Below are 7,051 nucleotides of genomic sequence, written 5' to 3'. Positions count from 1 at the left end.
GATTACAGCTATTTCAAATATATTTTGTGTTGAATAAAATATTTTATATATATATATAAATAATTTTTTATGTTGCATTATTAATTTAAACCCAAATATTTATTAGTTAAAAAGTTTCTATACATTACTTGAATTATTCATAAAACCATTCGTCTGGATTCGATATTTGAGACTTCAATATAGATTATCTAAAATAGTGTTGATGTTTTATAAGTCACTACAAGGAGTAAGTAAAAAGCTCTTGAATACGTTACCAAAATTTTTAAGCCTCTCAAAATATCTCAGTATCTTAAATGTCGTCCTAACATATTAGTTGTGAAATTAAATGTTTAATTATCTGACCACCAGTGAATCACAGAACTATCCAATTAATTATTTCATTATACTCTTTTTTTTTTATGATACCATGTTGATTTTTTTTCTGAATAATATACTAAGCTATTTTTATTGGTACTTACAGGTTTTTCTTAAATTAACACTCGTTAAGTAATTGCTAAGTTTTTCTTAAGTATCAGAACTATAGCCAGTTATCTGATAATATTTTAAAAACATTTTCTATGTTAAAATTACTCAGTGCAAAACGTCTGACTGATCATAGTAAATAGGTGCACCCTTTTCTCTAAGATTGAACAAAAAAATTTTTTATTTACATAACTGTTTCTTATTTGTTTGGTTTGTGAAAAGTAAATAAATATTAGTGCAACTCAAAGAACCACAATTCTTTGCTTTGTTTTTTTAAATGAACAAAGTAGAAACAGAATTTTATTTTGACGTTTAAACTTATATATTACTCTTATTTTTAAGAAAATTGCTCTTTTAAAAAATAGGTGTTGAAAAAAATCACTTTTGATAAAATTATTTTTCAACTTTAGCACGATTCACTAGATATTATAGTATAATTTGTTATTAGGAAAATGCCTTATTTTGTTAAACAGCAAATACTAAAAATTGAAATTTGTAAAGAGATTCCGAAGCCGTGCCAATTTTAGAATCATCTGATTTAAAAAAATGCAATAAAAAATACGTAATTTTCAACTTATTTTGAATTTAAAGAAATCCGCGGCGAGAAGGTTAACATACTTTTTACAGAAACTGAAACCTATATTTCGTCATAAGAGGATAAGAATGATATTGCTCCATGGAACATACTCAATAATTTCGTTATTTCCAGAATGAAATCTGTTTGTTCTAAACATATTATTCCTTCAAAATTAAAACGAGAAAAAAATTAACTGTTATTATTTATCTAAGCCTATTCCATTTATTTAATGATAACGGTATCAAGGGTAAGGATATGTGATGGAAGCCCAGTTTACTATTATACTTTAAATGTATTAAATCATGTAGCTTGAATAATTTATTTTAAGCAAATTATTTAATAATTTTAAGCAAATAAGGGTGTAAAAATAAACTCAGTCAAAATGCTCCTAAAGTATATACGAAAATATATGCAGAAAGAACTTTGGAATCGATAAATTAAAAAAGACCTTTTCAAGCAACTTCGAGTATACGGAAACGCTAACTTGTTTGAAATAGCTGTCCTTGTAACTATTTAATTTCGATTCTTGGTGCTAAGGGACATTCCATTCTCACATTCAACTTTTGAAATTTCAATTGTAAACGGATTATTTTTTATGTCCTTAAAAAATGTTAAGTCTATTGCCTAGCAACTTAGATATATTTTCTATTAATTAAACTTCTCCGAGCAATCAGAATCTTGTTTCAATTTTTTTACAGTCAGAACTTTGTTGCTAAACAACGAAGTAAAATTAAGTGTTCCTCTTTCGAATTAGTATATGAGTTATCTTAAAATATTCATTTGCGGCAGCGACTTTTCTGGACTATCGCCAAATATATATACATCTTTATTGCGACCCTTCCTATTTTAAGGGTCCGGATTCCAAATATGTTAAAAAAATATATGTTTATTCAGAGAAAGTACGTTTTTCTGTCTGATTTCGTAACTTAATTAATAGTTAGCACTAATTAATTAGCATATTTGAGGTCACCCCCAAAAGCCATTGAGATTGACACTTAGTTCGTAAAAATCCGATCATTAGAACGAAAGTTATTGAGGGTGATATTTTTTTTTTAAGACGACTGTACAGTTGCTTTAATCTTACGTTCAGAAGCTAACGCAAAAGTGCAAAATCTCCCTAATGACTGATCTATTAACTCTTTTAAATGATGAGTGAATTACCTATACCCGTTCAATATGTTTTGAAATAACCTTTATCTGCCGCAACTTATGCACTTAGTTGCAAAACAAATTTTAAGTCGTCTTACGGAATGCTTTTTAACTATAGCATCCTTTACGTTTTTGACGTTCTTAAATCTGTCAAGCAAGAGTTACTGTTTCAGAATTTAAAAAAAAAAATCATATGCAAGAGATTAGATGAAAAGGCCAGTGAAACACAAAACTTGAACCTGAAGGAGCAAGATTAAAAGACATTTAGAATTCTTGAAAGAGGACATTAAAAGTTGTTTCTACACTTTTTTAAAATTCAATTTCTTCGGAACAATTCGAACGATTTTGCTTAAATTTGGTATTCTACAATGTAAAATTACGTTCCTGAAAATGATGTAAAAAATTGTGTACCTTACTATTCAAAATTTTTTCGACTGTTATAAGTAAAATAATTAATATTTACTAAAATTTTTAATTCGCATGACATTGTTTTTGGGTAAATGAATTTTATAATTGCGTGCAAAATTTTTTTAATTCCTTTTAAAATTTCACGAGATATTACGAAATACGCAAAATGTTAAATCAACATTAAAACTCTGGACCGCTTTCCTAAGCAAACTATTCGGACTATAGTTCCTAGATTATATTTTGGTGGTTAAAAATCCGAATCTGTCTTTTGAAAAGTACGTTTTTGTCTCTTATCTCGCAACTTAAAATATCGTCTGCGCTTATTAATTCGCATATCATCTCCTAGAATTATTAAGATTGAGCTCTAGAACGCGAAGATCCGATCATTTGATCAAAAGTTATTCACAGTGGTCCTTTTTTTTTAGCACTACATATAAGTATATTTTATACGACAGTATTGCGATCATTAAAGATAATACCAATCGGCATCGCCATTATTATTATCGACGATAATATCGCCATTATTATTATTGATAACTATAATTATCGAATTTGATAATAACCCGATCGTTATCGATTACATAACATAAAAAAAAATAGTATGGTAATTATTATCTACATCAATAATTATTGAATGCGATATTACTGCGATTGGTAATTAATTTTCTGTGAGCAGCGATAATATTGACATAAAGTAGTATAAATTAGTCAAATTGAAAAAAAAAAAAAGGTATTGTTAAATATCGATATTTTTTTGTCAAAACATCTCGATAAGAAAATCCATACTTATCGGTTACAGATACCAATGTTTGTAGTAACTTTACAACGCATGGTTCCTCTAACATGGGTTTCCAACTTACATGAGGCCGGGGGCCGCAATTAAAAACACAAATCAAATGGCGGGCCGCAACTTTATCAAAATTTTATGTAGGACTCTTTTATGTTTGAAGGAACATTAAATATTACTGTCAGATTTTTACCAAGTTGTACAAAACAAAAGTATTGAATTACAAATTAAAATAAGAAGTAGATTTTTAAAAATATTTAATTGCATATTAAAAAATTCGGGCTACAATAACTTTAATGTGCACCTATGTATTAAACAATTAATGTGCAACAGATATCTAATTGTTAAGATATAAAACTTTAAAAAGGTTGGTATTAAAACTTACATAGTAGCACACAAAATGTTCAATGAAAAAATTGAGGTTTGTCTGCTGCAACCACAAGAGAATAGATATTTACATTTTAAATTTAAGATTTACAAATGTGTGTGTAAATATTTTCGTCCAAAAGGAATGGTTTCAAAAAGTTAAATCGGAGAATTTCTTCGAGAAAATTTCTAATACACATATGCTAAATTATGTTCACAAAATACAAAAAAATTAAATAAAAAAGAGCAACATACACGATTATTTTTGTATTTGAATGAATATTTTCTTGGATGCAAAACCTGAGAAATAATTTTTTTTTGCACCGTTGGTATGATAAATTTCACAGAAACGAAGAAATTAGGTTTTATTAACGAGAAAAGTATTTTAAACTCATGTAGATTTTTTATGAAAATTGTCCGCAAAAAAATGACAACTAATATATTTTAGTTCGTGGGCCACAAAAAAAGGCTTCGAGGGCCGGATGCGGCCCCGTTGGAAACCACTGCTCTAAAAGATAATATGTATTAGATTTTATACATGTATTAAAGAAAAGATCAGCTTCCGCGACATGTGTTTCCGATCAATCAAAAGCAANAAAATGACAACTAATATATTTTAGTTCGTGGGCCACAAAAAAAGGGCCCCGTTGGAAACCACTGCTCTAAATGATAATATGTATTAGATTTTATACATGTATTAAAGAAAAGATCAGCTTCCGCGACATGTGTTTCCGATCAATCAAAAGCAAAATTGGATGTATGACTAATAATCTTCAAATGAAGTTTCGGTTAGACAGGACAATACTACAAGCAAATGTGGTGATATTATTTCTATCAATTTCAAATCATGCTTTTATTGAATTCTTGTTTCAATACAAGGATAAAATGTGTTTTTAGTTACTTTCTGGATAATTGACTTTTAGATAACAAGCATGGTTTGACAAGAAAATTAAAACTGACAATCATAGTACGTTCAGACCATATGTAATTAAAAAAATTATTGAAAATTTTTACTTCGAATTTTTTTTGTTTTCTTAGATGAAAAAAAAAAAGAACATTTATGTTTTAATTTTTTAGGGTGAAAAATGTTTTAAAATTTTTTTTTTAGAAAACTTCGCGCAGCTTTGCTCAGTATGTAAGATTTTACCTTGAATTTGGCGCTGCATAGCAACATCCAGTTCTTGTCTTATTAAGCGTTGAAAGAGAAAATATATTTAAATTACTCAAAAAATCTGCAATGATATGTATGAGAATAAGTTGAAATAGAAGGTTCAAAAATACATCTTAAAAATTTTTAAATCTGAATAAAAAAATATTCATCACTACAATAAAAATACTTGAATTTAATACATCATTGTTTTAGTACTTTTCTTATAATAACTACTTTTTTTGAAAAAAGCTAACTCTTTTTATTTTATTTTATAACCGTCGTTGAACAGCATACCCAAATTTTGAGTTTACGGCTACTAATGTTCAACTCAATAGCCTTGTAATTTTGAATACAATCCAGAAGACGAGGGAATTCCTGGATCAAGTATCGGGAGAAATTTGCCTACGTGCAGGACTTTTTGATGGAACTAACCCACATTTACTTTGCATAGCGAGGAAAACCTCGTACGGTTAGGCAGATGGCAAGGGGATTCAACCATTGAGGATATTTTATGTCAGCACTGTGGTTGGTGCAAGCCAGATCCGGAATTCATATCGAACAGCCATCGCTGGGATTCGAATCCGGTACACCTCAATGGAAGGCGAACGCTCTATCACCTGAGTCATCGTGGCTCTAACTTAACTCTTAATGAAAAATTTGAAAACTGTTCGGTATTTATCGGTGACAGGGACCATGTGTTGGTGACTGTTTTTTTCGCCAACATAAATCATTCTTAGAAACCGAAAATTGTCTAATTTTAATATCGCGATGCGTTGTCTAAATATATTTAAATTAAAAAATATATCACGATGGTTTATATTTCAATTTAGCTAATTTATATTATTTTTACATTAGTCAACATTTTCGTTACCCAAATAAAGTTTATCAACACTCACAATATCGTTTTCAGTAATGATCGGTGACTATAATATCCGATACTATAGTATTGTATCGTGATTATTTACGCGAAAATGTCGTGTTTGGTGAGCATTATTGGTAGCTGATGGCCTTTTTTAACCAGAATCTGGCGTTATACTTACGGCTCAGTAGTATGTAATTTTTGGCTTAATGCACATTGTTTGGTAATATAGCAAGTGGCTTAATTGCAACTGTAATGACGATTCGTGGTCTTGTGGCGTAACCACCTCTGCAAATATTAACTTCCAATTTACTAAACATGTTAACTAGGTTCTATCTTGGCGAACCTTTTGATAGATGAAGGTTAATGTGGTAGATGATATTACGCTCCCCAAATTGGTGATCTCTGGACGTGATATGAACTCGCCAACATCGATGGATGGTTCACATTGAACATTTGATTTGCTCACAAAAATCCGGTGAAGTAAGCACAATTCTCCCGGCCAATAGCAATTAAAGGGAAATAAAGATTTAATAAATATAATAAGCGAAAAAAATGAATAAATAAAGGCGCTTAGGTCACATGTGTGGGTATGAGAGGTCTTTTTAAAGTGCAATCGAAATCATTAAGCTTCATGTTGAATGTCGTATTTTTTTACGTCCTACGGTATAACTGCAAATCAGTATACACACAAATNATAAGCGAAAAAAATGAATAAATAAAGCAGCATGAATCAGATAGTAGTATTCGCTTATCGAATTCCATTACAGATAAAATTCTGGAAGGGGAGTAATGCAGCATAAATACAAATATTAAATACCTGTTCACTAGTATATATGACAAGTTAACTTTCAGATACCTTTTGTTAGATGAAGGTTGACATAGTTGATATTTGCATGCAGAGTCTTATTACACAGAAAAAAAAAGTGTATGTAAGAGAAAAGGTTAAAATGAGTGGATGCTGATTATCAGTTGTCACGTATGGTTTAAAAACCATTAGACGAGAAAGAATTATATTTCAACTGCTTCGATGTACGATACGGCTCTAACTTATTGTTAATAGACATTTTGACTTCTGTCGAGAAACTTAGCTCAACTTTATTACGCCATTTTGCTGATAAAGATTAACTGGCGCTTAGGTCACATGTGTGGGTATGAGAGGTCTTCTTTTTAAAGTGCAATCGAAATCATTAAGCTTCATGTTGAATGTCGTATTTTTTTACGTCCTACGGTATAACTGCAAATCAGTATACACACAAATTCCTTATTTTATTACTAGCTGAATATATATAT

Source organism: Parasteatoda tepidariorum, chromosome 5 (genome assembly GCF_043381705.1).
Source record: "Parasteatoda tepidariorum isolate YZ-2023 chromosome 5, CAS_Ptep_4.0, whole genome shotgun sequence".
NCBI classification, from domain to species: Eukaryota; Metazoa; Arthropoda; class Arachnida; order Araneae; family Theridiidae; genus Parasteatoda; species Parasteatoda tepidariorum.
The sequence above is the reverse complement of the archived record's forward strand: the minus strand, read 5'-3'. Positions refer to the sequence as shown.